The following is a 17,727-nucleotide window of genomic DNA, read 5'->3' on the forward strand; positions in this document are numbered from 1 at the left end:
TCTTAAAGAAATTCAAACTTATGGAAATGGAAAGTACTCATTTACAGGTAGGCAGCAACATCCATGTCAATGCATCTGGGAGGGACCCCAGAAGTGAGAAAATTTTGATTTTATTTTGACATAAGGCAAAATTTGGATATATAGACCCATCCCCTGAATGAATATATTCCAAGAACATTATTTAATCTTTCCATCACTCTAAGGGGTTAACTTTCTAGGAAGAACTTTCTATATTTGATAGAAAAGGGCAATTACTTCACAATACTTCACTGATGTTTTATGGTGAATATCCCCTCAGCCCAACTGCTCCAGATACAAGCATAACTGCAAGGGAAATTTACTTGAATATTAATTGAGTACTTCATATAACACGCTGATGAGTTAAACATCCCTCATGTTTTTTAAACATATTTTCAGAGATGTGTAGTCTAACAGACTACAATTAGCTTAATGAGATTTAAATTGCACTAATGGACCTCATTAGGAAGAAAAAAGTTATGAATTCTTCAGCAGTTATTCAAAGGCTCATGTCAGCACGAGGAGAAAAGGTTCCCAAATTTCATCCATAGTTAGTGAAGAGAAACAGATTCCTGTAGAGAGAGAGACAGACCTAGTTCAGATGTCCTGATGCAGCCTCAGAAGATCACATCTCTTACCATCAACTCTGAATTAAGCTTTAAAAGGCTACCTTTCCAGAAAGGGAATAGTCTTTGTGGTCACCCACAACCTTCCAAAACTACTTATATTTTAGGATCTCCACTATTATTTCAAAACCTGGTATGGAAAGAGGCATCGTGATAAACTGGGTGAAATCCATTGAAATACTCATTTTCCATAAAACAGTAGTGACCAAAGCAATTAAAAAGACAGCTTCCCATATTTCATAAGTAGACTGAGAGATCCAATTATGTAATTCCTGTAAAACAAAAGACTGAGTCTTGAGCCAGTCTGCTATTTGAATCTATTTGGATAAAGTATCAAGTAAATCCATCACACCCAGTCAATAGCAGAATCAGTGAAAGCAAGGCAGAGACTGCAATACTGAACTCAAAGCCTTCTCCTACACTCCAAGTTATTTTAAGAAAGTAAAGATTTTTTGCTTCTTTACAGTCATTATAGAACATTTCTGAGGTGCGTAGGGAATTATTTTAATGATTGAAAGGTTTGATAAACTGTTCTACAAACAGAAATTTACTACTATGTAGAGAACAATGCCTGGCAAAGACTGTAAATAGGTGCAGTTCGGTACATAAAGCTCTAAAATCACATTATTGTATGTCTGTAAGAGCCTGAAGTCTCCTAAATATTGTTTCTTACGCCTATAAATAGCAGCTATGATGAACTAAACATTCCTATGTTTCTTTCTCAGTGGCAGCCTTTTACTCCCTTCTGAACCTCATCCAATGACCAAGAGGTCTTTGTGAATTAAGTACTACAGTTTTAACCTCCTCTTTGGGATGCAGCACTTTTGAACCTTTTTAAATGTTTTTTTCTGGATAAAAGAAGGTTCTGGGGAGACCTTAGAGCATGTGTCAGTATCTAAAGGGGATACAAGAGGAGGAGAGGGACTTTTGGCAAAGGCATGCAGTGGCAGGATGAGGGGGAATGGCTTCAAACTGAAAGAGGGCAGGGTTAGATTAGAGATTAAGAAGAAATTCTTTACTGTGAAGGTGGTGAGATACTGGAAGATATTGCCCAGAGAAACTGTGAATTCTCCATCTCTGTGTTCCAGGCCAGGTTGGATGGGGCTTAGAACAACTTGGTGTAGTGAAAGGTGTCCCTTCCCATGGCAGGGGGATAGAACAAGAAGTATCTAAGGTGTCCCTTCCAACACAGACTATAGTTCTATCACTTGCAAGAAAAGGGCCAATATCCCATTTAAAAGGCTAAGATATTACCCATTCAGCAATAACCAAATTGGTAACACTTCTTGGTCCCACTTAGACCTTTCCAACCCACTTTGTACTCAACTCTGATTACACTGAGGTGGCCAGGACCCTTCTTTCCCCCTCCCCATTTATACCAGCGCTGGCCTGGACTTTCCTGTGGCCCCCTCCCAGCTGATGTCCTCTTATGAACTCAGCACACCCAAATCCAGCACAAATGCAAATGTCTTTCTGCTGCTATTCTAGTGGTTTGCACGTTTTCTCAACCAGTCCATATTCTCCTCCTTGCCTTCCAACGCCAGACCTAGTTCCTAAAAGTGATGAGCTTAAACAGTTTTGCTTTTGAAGGAATCTTTCATAACCCTGAAGTTTTTTTTTTTCCTTTTTATTTTTATTTTTTTAACAGCATGCCAGTATTCTGTCTGGCTTGGTACTTAGGATGCCACTAATCGCTTTATTGGGCTTTAGATCATGGTAAAAATGTTGCTACACTAAAGATCGCCTATAAAAGAAAAAAACCAAGATTTATACCATGATCTGTCTTGTTTGGATTTTTTCAGCTATTATTTTAGGTTTGTTTTTGTATTTTTTTTTAATTATCAGATGAAACAATCTAATTGTAAAACTAGAGAAGCTTGTTGGTATTCCCAGTATCAAAGGACATGACCCTGCCATCTGTCTGCTTAGAAAGATCTAATTATTTCTCCAGTTTATTAGCTTATTTCTCAGACTGATAACCCCTTGCCTGTTAAATAGGACCAAAGCTGTTAGAGAAGCGTGTTCACATAAACCAAACAAACTGAGTTAATCAGCTTCACAAGAATTTGTTTAAACTAACTAACTCCAGCCTAAACCCCATTGTGTTAGAAACATGATTAGCAGCAGGCAAGATGCCACATCATCTTCAGAAACAGCTCCAAAATCCCCTTTTTGTTTTCATGTTTACTTATTAACTATGTATTTTGCATATAATCTGACAGATATGGAGTAGTCAATTGGTTAGGATAAGTGCATTCGTTTGTGTCACAGTAATATTAAAATATGTTTACTTATTTTATAATTGCAGCAATATTCTATAATGAAAAAATATTGCACAATATCTTGTATATTACCAAGATCCTTCATTTAGTCTAAAAAGATCTCACATTAAACAAGCTAGTCATTTGGGAAAAAAGGCCTGAACTCCAGACCTGTCACTTCATATTCTTTCTTATTTTGTTCTCTAATTACTCAATCTAACATTAATTAATCTATCAGACACTAGCCACAACAAGGGGGACTTACTTTTTGATATGTATTCCATGTCATACCAATGTTAAGTCCCTGCTTTTCTTTACCTCTTAAAGATAAAATAATAAATAATGAGCTATAAACAACTTCTTGTTTCTCCTTATAAATCAGTCTCTTTCCTGAGAGTAACAACTACAGTTTGTTCATCTAATATTTTGCCAGTTTAAAATTACAAATCCTAACCTCCAGTGAGTAGGATTAACTTTATGAAATTTTAAGAAACAATCTCTTCTTCACATGCCTCCCCACATTAAGCCAAAGCTACAACTGGAAAAACAGCTTTTGGTGCCTTTTTCATGTGAAGAAAAGCTACATCCTCCCAAGTTTCAATGCTATTGTGGTTGAAACATTGCTATCAGTATTTATAATTTGCATGTCACAAAGGAGGATCAGGGAGAACCCTCAACAAATACACACAGACAACAGAGCCAATGGAGACACCTCCAGGATGTGGGAAATCTGTTCTCCTGATCCCAGGTGTAGCCACAGATGCCCAGTGGAAAGAACATGGAAGGGATTTTAACTGGAAATGTCCTATATGGGTCTAGAAAGGGTGACTTTAGAGCTCAGATCTAAAGTTTCAATAGGAAGTGAGGAACTTTTGCAGCACTTGCACATCATGTTTGGCAAATTTAGTGACAATGGGGCATTGCTATGTATACAAAGTTAAAAAAAACACAGGAAATGCAGAAATAAGAACATGGATGACAAAATATAACCTATGTAGGACTTAAAAAAGCACTGCCTGTAAAGCTTTTCCAGTTTTTTCCAGATTTTAAAACAGATTTCTAGAGCAGAAGAGCATTTGCAACAAAAACAGCATTACTTTTCAACTGAAAAAATGCAAGTTTTCCAAGTGCTATTTCTAGCTTGAATCACAAACTTTTTATTGGCAAAACTCTGAAGCCTTAAAATATGGAACATTTTACCCATGTCAGAAGTTGCACAGGTGTGAAGAATAAAAAGATACAGTCCATGTCAAGCTTGCAGTGACCAAAATTTTCAAGAGACCCCTGTAAGCAGGAGAGGAACAGCTTTGAGTCCCAGCATACACCACTTTATCTGGAAGATTATGAAGACCTTGACCAGAAAGTAAGAAAATAGATGCAGATTGTTTCAGGAAGTCAGCATTGTGTATAAAATAGGCTGTGAAGGAAGTACATGGATCAGGTATTTGAGAAACATGAGAGATTTTGTTGGTTTTAGTGAGAACTCTGAACCTCAGCCCAGCACAACTGGGATGCAGACATTAGTGAGAGAGCCACTGCTGGAGAAATTACTGCTTCCACAGTGAATGCAGTGCTTCAAAAATGTTTTATTTTCTAGTCATTTGGAGGATGAACTGTTCTTGAGCTAGATCCACTCCCTATCAATAATTCTGAGAGAGGGAATTTTGTCTGTATAGCACCAAGTAAAAGAAGGTTGTGGAAGGAATAAACCCAACTAAACCCTGAATAGAAGAGTGACAAAAGAGCACCTGTGCACAGGTGAAACCATCCTCTGTAGAGGTTTGTTTGAACAGACATCTTCAGAAAATTATTGGAGCAAAGTTAAGTGTCCAGAGAGCCTTGACAGCTCTAGAGTTTTAACTCATTGGATATGAAGTCAGTGTTAAATGGTTGTTGCCATCTTTTTCTTTCTTACCCAAGGGCACAACAGCAATTTTTCAGCCCGTGCTTATTTCCCTCTAGTGTACTAGAGCCCAGAAGACTTCCACCTGAAACAGAGACAAGCCTGGAAAGGTTTGAATTTCAGTATGAGTCAGGGGTGGCTCTGTGCCTACAGCGTTTAAGAGGAGAGGGAAGAGGAGAGGTGATGGAGGTAAGGGTGATTTTCATGTAAGATGAGACCCAAGATTTTAACTGTCCAGTTTGAGAGACTCTTCCCTCATTTTCTTTCAGCACTAAGATAACTCCAGGGACATTCCAGGAACACGAAGCCTTCTTGGCTAATCAAGATAGCAATCAAAGGCAAACACTCGATAAAGGGAGCGTTAGCGACAGAGCTGCTAACTGGCAGTTCCCTGTAGCCTGCTATGCCAAGAGGAGTTCAGCTACTGCTGTAACAAGGACAGCGTTACTGACAGATCCCCCACATGCAGGATACTGAAATCTTGACCCTTGTGAAGTGGGTGGGTGGCTGTCATTAAGTTAAGTGGGGACGCGACTCCGTCAGAACGCGCTAATGTTTCTTTTTTTATTCCCCCCACACACATACACACGCCCCCCTTCCTTCAGAAACACTGAAATCTCAACAAAACCACCCTTTTCTGGATCAGCCACGCAGAGAGTGGCGAGAGGAGGAAACATCCTTCAGCAATCTGCTTTTTGCATGGGGCTGGCAGAAATGGGGCAGCCCAGTCTCCTCAGATAGCAGCACGTACATCCCAAGGTTTGCTGCAGGGCTTTCAGCTGGCCAAGGAACACCCCTAAACAAGCTGCAGTCCCCTCTGCCTGCTGGGGCAGGTAATGTGCACAGGGACAAGGCAGGACTCCAGTGGAGTGGTTGACAGGACTGAGATTATTCCTGCAGGAGAATAATCTCTGAGCCAGGCTGGCAGCACCACTCCTCCTGCTCTTACAACCCCAGCGATGATAATCACAGGTGACCGCCAACAGGAGACAAGCTGCAATTCCAGACACAAAGCTAACATGGGAATGCAGGGTATCCCAAGGACTCTGGAGTTAGGTTGGTGGCCTGACACATCTCTGGATGCTCCAAGTGGTGCCCAGATTCACTGTTCTTTCCATTGTCCTGAAGCCACCTATGCATTGTCTCTCCCTGCTTGACTCTGGCTTACTCCAGGAGCTGCAGCTCCTCCCAGCAACACCTGGCATGTCCTTAGTGCCACCTCCGCTGACTCTCAGGAGACCTTCTGTGCAGGAGCACAATGCAGACAGCAAAGCAAAGCTCCCTCCTCTTGCTGAACCATGTTCTGTGCATTTCTGTCTCTCCCAGAAGTGCTACTGGGAACCAGTTAAATAAAACATAAATGTAACTGCCCACCGCAGCAGAGAAACAGGGGCAAACTTCTGCTCTTTGTACCTGTGTAAGCTACTGTCTTCTCTTTGCACTTCAAATACAAACCTTGCACAGAAGCAACACGCAGAAAAAATGTCTGCTGTCCAGGCTGTGCTGCAATCAGCAGGTCTGAGGCATTTGAAATCTGTGGGAGGGGAAAAAAAGGATGGTTTACTTCTGTCAATCCCATGCTGAGGCATGCCAGAAAGGCCATTCCAGAAGTCTAGTCAGGTCAAAGTGGACTATAAATTCTTTTAAAAGCTCTGGATCCAGCACTCTAAAGCAGAGCTGGAGACAGCAGTCCTCTCAAACTACTTTTCAGATGTATAAACCAATAATGCAGAAAGTTCCTACAAAAAAAGTACAGCATTTTTGTTGGGCAGATTCCAGAGGGACTTTATTATTAACATGATGGTTGCTATTATGTGAACCATATAAAGTGTGTTAAATATAATACAATTCCTGCATTAAAGCAATGGGTGAATCAACGAGCCTATTGTGAGCTCACATCAGATCCTGAGCAGCTTTCTGGTAAAATTCTAGACTTTGATTTTGAAAGCTGAATTTTTGAAAGCCCAGATCCTCCTGTACTCAAACATGGAATCATAATAGGTGAATCCATTTCATCCCCTCCCCAACCCTGCAAGGGACCTGTTTGCAGAGCATTGTATTCCTTCCTAAATCTGATCCTCTGCCTTTGGAGGTCAAATGGAAGCTCTGTGTTCCTTACAGACCCTGTGTCCTATCAGTTCTAATAACAGCAGATCCAGGCAGTTTCATATCTGGTTTCATCATCCTGACGCAGACAGCACAGAACTAGAGGTTATCACCAGACATGTCAGATAACAAGAGGGGAGGAAATTTCTCACCTACAGAATTTAAACTTATTACACCTCTAAATGCAGCGCACTACTAATTTTATAATTCAATATATTTCTAATAAAAGAAAATAAATCATTTTACTTTTTGCTTGCCAGAAAATCAATTTAAGAATACAGCAGCTCTCACATTGTCTGCTTGTGAGTGGACAAGGATCCTGCGCTGTTCCTTCTCTGATCTCAAGGAGTTTTATATCATCCACAAAGCACATCTTGTAAAGGAGTTCAATCCAACTATAATAGACTGACTTTGTTAACACAAACCAGGGATTCACAAAAACTGCCAATTTTTCTCTAGACATATCCCCAAAGCCTATGCTTTTGACACCAAGGTCTTCTTTAGTCCAGCAGTGATTTAATTTTCCTATGTCAAATTAAAACCTCATTAAATCTCTTTTGGAAGAAAAACATCTTTCTGTCACCATTACCATTCTTGCCTTCATTTCTAAACAGAATTAATCTTGCACAAGAGATGCCATTTGGCAGTGTGACTGCATACATAACTCCTCCAAAAGTTTTAAGCCCCTCAGTCAATTTGTTGCAGGAGTACATACAATATCTCAAAACACATCGAGTCCCACAGTTCTAATAATTAACATTTCACTAACTAATTTTGAAGGATTCCAAAACCTTACCTGTGAGTACAGAAACTTATTGCATGGAGTTTTCCCTCTAGATGCCCTCCCATATCCTGTCTTCTGATTGGGGACATCTGCAAGAGGTGGGAACCAAAGGATGGAACTTCTAGGTTCTTCTGCAAGTTGTGTTCTGTCCAATGATCAGACCTAGAAACACTTGGCAGGAACGGGATGTAAAGATTTTGCTTTGAGTTTTAGGTGCCCTTTTTTAAAGCCCAATAATGTTATTTGCAGCTCTACAATTGGTTCTATTTCTACACTTTGCAATTGTTTCCAATTGTGTTTTTGAGAGCTGAACTTGGTACAGTGGAGGAGAGGCAGTAGTTTGGTTTCTGTAACAGAACATCTCAGAATAAATACCACCAGCACTGAGCTTTATCTGTCAGCAGTCCATATTCACTAGATATGTCTCTGGGTTTTAGTTCTGAAAATTAAATGACCAAAAAAGTGCTCTTTTGCTGTTTGTTTGTTCTTGCACTAATATTCACAACATTCCTGAGCAAAACCTCACACCAATAGTATGTGGTACCTACATTTCCACAGAGAAGACAACTTCACGCAACAAAATGTGTTCTGTATCCAGAGCCTTTTCCCCCTCCTTCAGTACAAAACCATTGTTTTAAGTCCTCTCCCTTAATATTATTATTATTCATGAATTTTCAGGATGGATGTGAAATAAATAATTTAATTGCATTTCTTCCAAAGTGTTGTATCTGGGCATCCAAAAGCTGAAGTAGTTAATAATAGTCTCAGCAGATAAATTTTTATGCTGTTATGAAATAAAAGCAAATTGATTTAGGATTAGAGTACTAGCCTACATTTCTTTTTAAGTCTTAATTAGAAGTTCATTGATTTTTCTATAGTGTTGTAGAGACGTAAAATAAAATGGTTTTGTGAGCAACAAACTCCTGGTATTGCAGCATCAATAGGAAATGCAATTGCTATGCATGTTCCATTATGCTAAGTGGAAATTCATATATGAGGTATTTTCGACATAAAACTTTTAAAACAAAGGTAAGTGAAAGGTGGACAAGAGAAAAGAAAAATTGTTATTATGCCTGTTTTCTGTGGAAAAAGCTGACACAAAAAGTTTAGGTGCAAGTCAGCTTTTCAATCTCACCGAATCTAAACCATCTGTCCACAGTTTCAATGCCACTCACATTATTGCTCTCCTTTTTATCTCTCAGATTAATCAAAAGCTCTGAACTACCCAGAAGTCAGGCTATGATTTCAAACCCCAGCTTCTACCATGTTCCCTCCCACCAAGAGAAGCTCCCTAAAGCCTTCCAGAGAACAACTTTGAGCCTCTCCCCCTTTTCCCTGTGCTGCATCACCTGGTGAGGGCTACAGGAAGCAGGCACAAGAATTTACAAACATTTACAAAGCACCCCAGTCCACAGAGGATCTGAGGCAGAAATGCTCTTTTTGTGTCATGTCACAGCACTAAGTGATGCACTTCATCAAGTTTAGCTCCTGCCCATGGCTGGCAATGAGTCTTCACCCCTGCTCCCCGTGCAGCAAAGCAACACAAAGGAATTTCTTCCTGCAGACAGATTTCCTTCTCCTTGCAGCATGTTTGGCAGAGAGGTTAGATGTGCATTGTTCCTTTCTGCCCCACACATCAGCTGGTGACTCAGCCTGGCAGCCCCACAAAAAGCATCTGGGGGGAAGAGTTAATGCTCCAGCAGAGATCTGGGCTCAAACTTGCAATTTACACTGTTTGTGATGTGAACTTGCTGCAGTTTGGGTTCTCAGGGATTCTCCAGGTTCACATTCCCACAAGTCAGTATTGGTTCCTAATGAGAACCAATGATTCTTTCTTTTTGGTTGTCTCATCAGCCAAAAATAAGTGGCTCACAGACTGCATTAACTTCACTTACTCTTTTGTACTCTTTACCAGCCTATAGATTACTTAAAACTTCAGGTTTTAAGAGTGGAACCTGCACAGTTTTACATGCAGAAATTGGGATGGATTTTGGGGTGACCAAGAAAATGCTGAGGGGTTTTTTATATCATATGGGAATATTTATTCTCCTGCCTCAGAAGGAAGTCTCATACATAGCCTACATAGTAGACAGTTTTAAAAAGAGAGACTCTTCTTTTAGAAGAGATTCTCTTCTCACAGAATCTTAGACTCATTTGGGTAGGAAAAGACCTTTAAGATCATCAGCAGTTGAATCAGCACTGCCCAGCCGCTCACTTCACCAGGTCCCCAGGAGCCACATCTACACTATTTTAAATACTTCCAGGGGTGGTGACTCCACCACTGCCCTGGGCAGACTGTGCCAGTGCTTGGCATCCCTTCAGTGAAGAAATTCTTCCTAATATCCAATCTAAACCTCTCCTGGCACAAACTGAGCACTCTTCCCACAGCCTGTAGTGCTATCTGGGGTTGTTGTGACCCAAATGCAGGACCTGGCACTTGGTCTTGTTGAGTCTCATACAATTGGCCTCACTCCATTGATCCAGCCTGTCCACATCCCTTTGTAGAACCTTCCTACCCTCCAGCAGATCAACACTCCTGCCAGCCTTGGGGATTTGCATGGAATGGAATAGAAATCTGAGTCATAAACCAAGATCTAAGGGCTACTGTTGAATAAACAAAATAAGCTTCTGGGTTTATTTCCAGCTTTTTATCTTTTAACTCAAACCTAGGTGAGCTTAGAAGAGATATTTAAGCTGTCTGATATCTTAATTTGTACAGACAGCCTCACTGGCTCACACCCTCCTGAAATGCTTGTACAGTTTAAAAATAGAAGTAGCCAATTTGAGAAAACATCAAACATGGCACTGGTCTGCCCTCAGTGATTTTGAGGAATGCACCCATTGTGGCAACAGCTCTTTTGCTGGAGCCTTTTAGTTTCTTCTCCTGGTCACAATGGCAAGTGGCATTCACTGCTGCTCTTCTAGGTTCCACAGCACTGTGTGGTCCAAAATTAATTCAACCCTTGGGCCAGACTCAGCTAAAATTTCCCCAAATTTGCTTTCAACCCAAGCCCTGTTACAATCTGGAAAGATGGAGGAATGAGATGATGCCATGCCTCCAGCTGAAGAAAGAGAAGAGGAGGAAGGAGGCACTCGCTGATGGAGAAATGTTTAAGAACAGACATTGAGGAGGATTTGGGATGGCTTTAGGCAGTGAGAAGCAACTGAGAAGACAATTGTCCAACAGAGCATGTTTCCAAATCTGCACCCTGGTAACTGGGCAAAGATTACAGTGCCATAAATAAAAGTCACGAGTCCCTCCAGCACTGACCAAAAAAAAAAAAAAAATCCAGTATCAAAGAATTATGACCTAAGCAAATGTGCCCACCTCTGCAGACTGGCACAGCCAGGACAGACACACAGGCACACAGCCAGCAGCACTTCCCAACAGCAGGGCATGAATTGCACGATGCACAACGGGCAGCTGAACCCTGCCAGAGCTCCTGGCAGCTGCCCAGCAATGTGGTAGTGGCCAGACACTGCATTGCTGCCAGGAGAGGCGAATACTGGGCTCTGTAATACTTCCAAGAACATATCAAAGCAGGCCTATCCTGTCTCCTAACTGCTCTGGGAACCCCAGAATCACAGAATCAGGCTGTTTGTTGGAACGTGAACTGTTGGTGTGGGTGCTGCAGGAGCCTGTTCATTGCAGCCCATGGAGGATGTGAGGTTGCCATCTGTCCATCCCTGCCTCACCACAGCTCACTGGGGTGACCTCCCAGCAGACACAAAGGTGGATGAGCTCAGCTCCTCAACAGCTTTATGTGTGCCCCCCACATCAGCTTTTGCAAGACTTCTGCCTTTGTTTGTGACGATTCCCCATTTGCCAGTGAGGGAAGGAAGATCATAAATCTGCTAGTTCTCATCAACACTGGCACCCCTGTGATAGCCTTAGGTTTGGAAACCCTCCTGCCATTAGGAAATGAACCCTTCATGAAATATTAACGTTTGCTTTTCACATGCACAGTCCTCCCACATAAAGTTAAACGCCTCCACCATTCATACCCCAGTAATTTTCAAAGAACACATTCAGGGTGGGGAAAAAATGCTGAGGGGCACTACTGTGCATACATTTAGCTTCATTGTCAGAAACTCCTCTCCTGTTCCAGGTCCCATCAGTAGAAACTGATTTGGAACAGACAGAATTACATCAGTCTCACCTCCTCAAGGACAGTCTTGCAGGGATGGAACAAATGAGTTAAGAGGAGATTCAGAGGGCACAAGTCTGCTGTCACATAGGGAAGGGAGGACTCTTCAGCATCACTCAGTGCACACTGGGGCATCATTTGGAGTAGGCACACCCCTAGTGCTGAGCAGCATTTTCCTGTGCCCTCCCCAGGACAAGAAAGTGACACTGCAGTGTCCCCATGCCTCAGCTGTCCACAGCACAGGAGGGCACACCCAGCCCAGATATTTTTTTTGTAGAAGTTTTAAATGTAAACATCTAATGCATGACTAGAAAGACACATGGAAAAAAACCTAATAAACCTAAAATGGGAGGAATGGGAATTGCAGATAGTCTCAGAGCAGATTTGGAGACAGAGCCTTCAGGCATGCAAGGGAGGCCAGTGCTATGGCTGGGTCAACACATTTCTTGTTTCTTCAGCTTTAGCAAGTAGCTGACAGCTACACCTTGGAAAGTGTTCACTCTAGGGCAAAATATGAAACAAAAACCTGTCAGCTTTTGTCTAGGAAAATACAGTTGAGCAGCCATCCAGTTGATCCTTGCAAATATTAACAGGTCCATGTGTCTGTATCACTGGAAAGGTTAAGGGCAATTCACTCAGGGCAAGAATCTGTGGCCAGCAAATTTTGTCACAAAAGAAACAAGCAGAGAATAGCTTATCCTCTGTTAGATATTAGCCTCCTTTGACTGAAGTATTGCTTGTATAAATAATACAACTTGCAAGGTTTAGATTTAACTAAGCAAAATGTAAACAAAGAAAAAGTTGTTTGTCCAGACTCCTCTCTCACCAGTGAAGGAAGAGAAACTTCTAAGGTTCAGTACATGGGACTGATTTTGGATAGCTGTCATGGTATGAAATCAATCACTACTTAAATATATCTAGCTCTCTCCATCAGCTTTGAAGGGAAACTCAACAACAAGTCTGTTTGAAGTGCAGATGTCTACCAGCTGAAGCTGAATCCCAGCTCAAAATGCCATCCCAACCCCAGGCATTTCTCTACCTTGCTGGAGGTGAAAGCTGAACTAATAAAGATGGGAGAGTGCTTGCCACACTTTCAGCCTGCAGACAAAGGAAGCTTCCAGTCAGCTGTAGGTGTAATTCCCAGTGGCAAAGCAGGAAAACAATCTCTTGGTTGTCAGCTTGCTTCTCTGTGAAGTTTCAGAGTCTGGTTTTGCAGACAGGATATAGCGTGTAACTTCTACTCAGCTTCAGCACTGTTGATGTTTTGTTCTCTCAACAGACACAGCTCTCTATTGCTACTTCCAGAAGAACCCCACGATTATTTTAAATCTTTCTGTGGCTACAAAACTATTGCTCACACCACAGAAACCCCCTCTCAGTGAGGTACAGTCTGTGGCACACACAGTGACACAGCAAAACCCCTTCAGGGGCAGCTGTTTATTTACCTGTGGCCAAATCAAGGAAGGATGTGGAGGCAGCTGAGGGATGAGAGCCTCACCCAGCATCGTGTGGCCCCACCAGCAGCTCAGAGCAGATCCTCAAAGCCTCATGCTGCTGGTGTGGCCAGCATAGCTGTGACAGCCTCTGTCTCTTGTGGAAGGGCTTCCTGACAATCCCAGGCATCCTGCCCAAGCCTCTCACCCTTCTCATTGCCCAGCTCACCTCACCTCTCACACAGTTGCAGTGGAGCCATCTGGAAGGGGGAGCTGGAGCCTGTAAAGGACCAGCTGGGAGCAGAATAAGGGACATACCCTGGTCTGGGACATTCCTCTCCCAGGAATCCTGACTGATTGCAAGCCCAGGAGCACAAGCCCAAGAGCTCCAGCAGCTGTTTGGCAGCCTTTCCCATCAGGAGTCCCTGATTCATGGAGCTGGTGCAGAATTGTCAAAGACCACCCGAGGTCGGGGTGTCTCCGTGTGGTGGAAAAGTCTCTCCTCCAACCCGTGCTTCCAAAGAAAACTCACCAATCTCTTGTTGTTCAGTCTCATGGTTGTTTATTGCAAGTTATCTAAAAGATTTTCTTCTGGGGCTGCTGTGGTTTGCTCAGCAGCTCAGGCAGAGGCACACACACACCCTGACATCCTCTCTGACTCCCGACTGCTTCTTCTCTCCCCCTGCCCAGGGCTGCTGCTGTCTTTTATATGGTACATTACATGTTAAACGTTTACAGTTTTTCCCCAATACCTATTACCTATATTAAATGGCGCTTTTCTACTCTAAAGCAATCTGTGAGTGCCAACATCACCAAGAACATGGAGGTAAGGAAGAAGAAAGAGGGAGAACAGGACAGGCCGAAATCCCTCCATCTTAAAACCTCTGATCCCCCATGTACAAAACTAAAACCCCCCCTGTACAGGACTTAAAACCCCCTGTACAGCACTAAAAAATTCTTACCTCTACTTTGTAACTACTTCTACTATAATATCTAAACTTTTGTGACTTCTCGTTCTTCCTGCAAAGTTGGTAAATCATTCCATGGCTCAAACCCAAAATCACAGCTGTTTCCAGCTGCCTGCCAGGGTCTCAAATGCTTCTGATCTGGGCCTGGAACCTCCAAAACTGTCTGAGGGACATTTTGAGTTCCCACAAAGAATGAGACAGACACAAGTATGATCAGAAAAATCTCTTCCCTACCCAGCTCTACAGCACTGAAAACTCAGACTTTTTACTCCTCATATTGACTCCAGGCCAATTAAAAGCAGCTACACAATAATTGCTTTCAGAATTTTGTTAAGGTAGGTTTTTTCCTCAAAATCACATTGTCAGTGCAAAATATGAAAGCTTAAAAATCACAATTCCTCCAGCATTTCCCTCATGGAGAGCAAGAGGTATGCTTAAAGCACTATTGATTTAATGTCTGAGAGAGATATACATCAAAGAGAGCTGACACTTCCATGAACTGCCAAATTGAAATGAAACTCAGCAAGCCACATAATCATAGAAAGACAAGGGCAATAAACTCTAGAGAAGTTCCTTAGCTGCTAACAGAGTCAAAGTATCCAGAAGACATGTCCCTGGAGGAGAAAAATAAGAAAGGAAAACACTAAAGAGTCCACACTCATTACAGAAGCAGAAATAAACTTGAAAACTTGTGGTTTTGGCTGTTTGATTTTTATATTTGCCCCAAAATAAAGCAAATACCATAGAATGGTTTGGTTGAAAGGGACCATAAAAATCACCCCTGGTCCAGGGACTCCTTCCACTAGACCAAGCAGCTCAGGACCCCATCCAAGCTGGCCTTGAACACTTCCAGGTCTGGAACATCCACAGGTTTCAATACTGAGATTCCCCCATGTGCAGGAGATCACAATTTTTGATACTTCAGCAGTTGCCTACAAAAAAGTCAACAATGAAATACAGTTAATGGTCATCAAAATAGATAACTAAAAGGTTTCTCACTGAATGCAATTTGAAGCAATCAGGAGGGAGGCATTCACTGCCTGTAGTAGTTAAAACACCTCAGACAAGTGTATCCAGCCCTAAGGATCTTGGGCACCATGTTTCCAGCAAGATACCGGTGTACAGATTTCTCCAAAGCATTCACTTTTACACAAATGTTTTCCAAAAGAGATGATTAGAAGAAAAATTTCACTTTGAACTGCTATTTACTATACCCATTAAATAGGCACTGAACAGACGGTAAGTATAGGACAACAGCAATAACATTATCAGCAGCAAAAATATAGAAGCAAATATCAGCAGCATTTATACTTCAAAGCCCCGTCCAGGAACATACATAGTCAATTTTTTAAATAATATATTAACCATACAGACACAAAAGCATTCTCTACAATTTACATGCTTCTATCCTTTGCCTGGATGATTTTTCTATTTTTTTTTTTAATCAAAGTTACTATTGGATCTTGGGATGTGCATTCTAATTGCTATAAATAAATCATGAATGATTGGCTCAATGTATTTTTCCATGGCAACTCCTGCGTCACACACAGCGTTACATTTTTGAAAGAGAGCTTTACTCTTTGAGAGAGAGAGAGACAAAGATTCTCGCTTAGGATGGGCCCCAGATCCATTTTACAGCTTCTTCTTGAGTAGAACATGTGTGAGCAATGAAACACAACAGTTTTCAACTAATCATAAATTACTTAGGCACCAAAATTTTTATAGTGTTCTTCACCAGAGCAGGGAGCTGCATGGCAACTGCCCATACAAAATGTAAGTTTTCTTGATTCTTCAGGCACAGATTAACTTTGACATCCTCAAACAAAAAGCAAAATCCTGCTCCATTTCTGTCCCACATCAGAGTCATAAGTAACTTGCCTCCTGGGGATGCCAGCAAGGATGGGGAAGAAATTGCTTTCCTGGTTTCTGTGGTCTGGTCAAAAGCAGGAAGGTGACATCTGTGCACAGCAGGTTATGCCAAGAAAACAGAAAGAGCTCTTTCCAACACAGAATTCGGCCCTGGTAAGATAAAACAAGAAAACCTTAGATATATTTCCTCTACCTCCAAAAAAAAAAAAAAAAAAAAAAAAACAAACAAACAAACAAAAAAAAACACCACCCAAAAAGGACAATCCTAGATTACCTGAAGTCACTCATCTACATTAGAGAGGAACATTCCCAAAGTGCTTATTTCCATCTGTTTTCTGAAAGGGACACATGAAATATTCAGTAATTTACAGAACTAAGATAAGTTTTCCACATATGAGGTAAGATTTTTACACCAGTTTAGAAGATTCAGTATCTAAAGCAAAGAAACCTCCTACTATTAATTAAGAAAAATCAAGTTTAAAGATTCAGTTGTTTAAAAACTTTCAAAAGCCTCCTTAAGTTCCATTTATAGCATCAAACAAGTTCTGTAGCTCAGATGACACAATTCAGATGTGCTTCCTGAGAGAAAAAGTCACACAATTTTAACTTCAAAACTTTAAAACAGCAATTTCAGTTCCAGGTCAGGATGAAGCCTTCAAGAGGAACTGTCCCCATCAGACTGTACCTGTCCAGATGTTCATGAACTTACCTGGTTCCAGGTATCCTTCCACTTGTTCAGCTTCACCAGAGCCTGCCAAGCACCTGAGATTTCATCCTGAATTCAAACCAAACCATGGTTTGGCTTTAGTTTCAACTTGTGCAGATTCAGATACAGACACCTTGGAGCATCTCTAGAAGCTTACATTAAACAGAGTCCAGGGAACCCTATTTTGAAAATTAATTGGCATGACTCTCAATCTAGCTCTTCCTATTTCATGGTTTTCACATCCTTTGCCTCTGAAGGAAGGTTATGGCATCAGTTATTTATTCTGCATTTTCTAAGAGGTGCATATTTATAAGCAGTGTGTTATTTATTACATCCACTACCCACATTACACAGTTTAATTTCAAGATATTCAGAGGAAGTTGTGTTCATATTAAGTAACCTGCAGGAGATGACACACCTTTTGTTAAGCAGCCATCTGAGGAGTAAAATTTACAATGATGTGCAAACAAGCTCACTTATTTCCAGTTCATGGTGAGCACAGGAGCACAGAGTGAATTATCCATGCTGGCAAAAATTCTGCCTTAATTTGTTCCTAGGTGGAAGCTGAGTTTTTATGTATATCAGAATCTCTTATTTTTTGATTTCCAGGGAAGATGTTGACCTGGTTTTGAATATCTTAGCCAAAATTTTAGTATTAAAATTTTTCAATTTTTCAGTGAAGAAATAGGCACTTTCGTGCACATCTGTTTTCAAAAAGGAAACATGGAGATAAATATATATTTCCCAAAATCTTCAGTGGACAGCATGTTCCTTGCTGTTATCAGTAAACAAAAAAAAGAAATCATTTCATTTGCAGGATTTTTCATTATAACCAGCTACATGATTTCAAGTAGAATTGAAACCTTGCAATACCTCAAGCATTCAGTCTTAACTAAGTTGAGCTA

General features: G+C 41.2%; 1 long non-coding RNA gene across 1 annotated transcript; it reads right to left on the minus strand.

Annotated features, from left to right (window-relative positions):
• Nucleotides 1–14,936: 14,936 nt before the first annotated feature.
• Nucleotides 14,937–17,169, minus strand: LOC116808503 (uncharacterized). The gene is made up of 4 exons (XR_012056128.1): nt 16,826–17,169; nt 16,391–16,451; nt 16,126–16,266; nt 14,937–15,179 (listed from the first exon to the last, which is right to left on the minus strand). It is a non-coding gene; the product is annotated as an uncharacterized lncRNA (long non-coding RNA).
• Between the last annotated feature and the right edge of the window lie 558 nt (nt 17,170–17,727).

The sequence above is a fragment of the Taeniopygia guttata genome, chromosome 5, assembly GCF_048771995.1.
Source record: "Taeniopygia guttata chromosome 5, bTaeGut7.mat, whole genome shotgun sequence".
NCBI lineage: Eukaryota > Metazoa > Chordata > Aves > Passeriformes > Estrildidae > Taeniopygia > Taeniopygia guttata.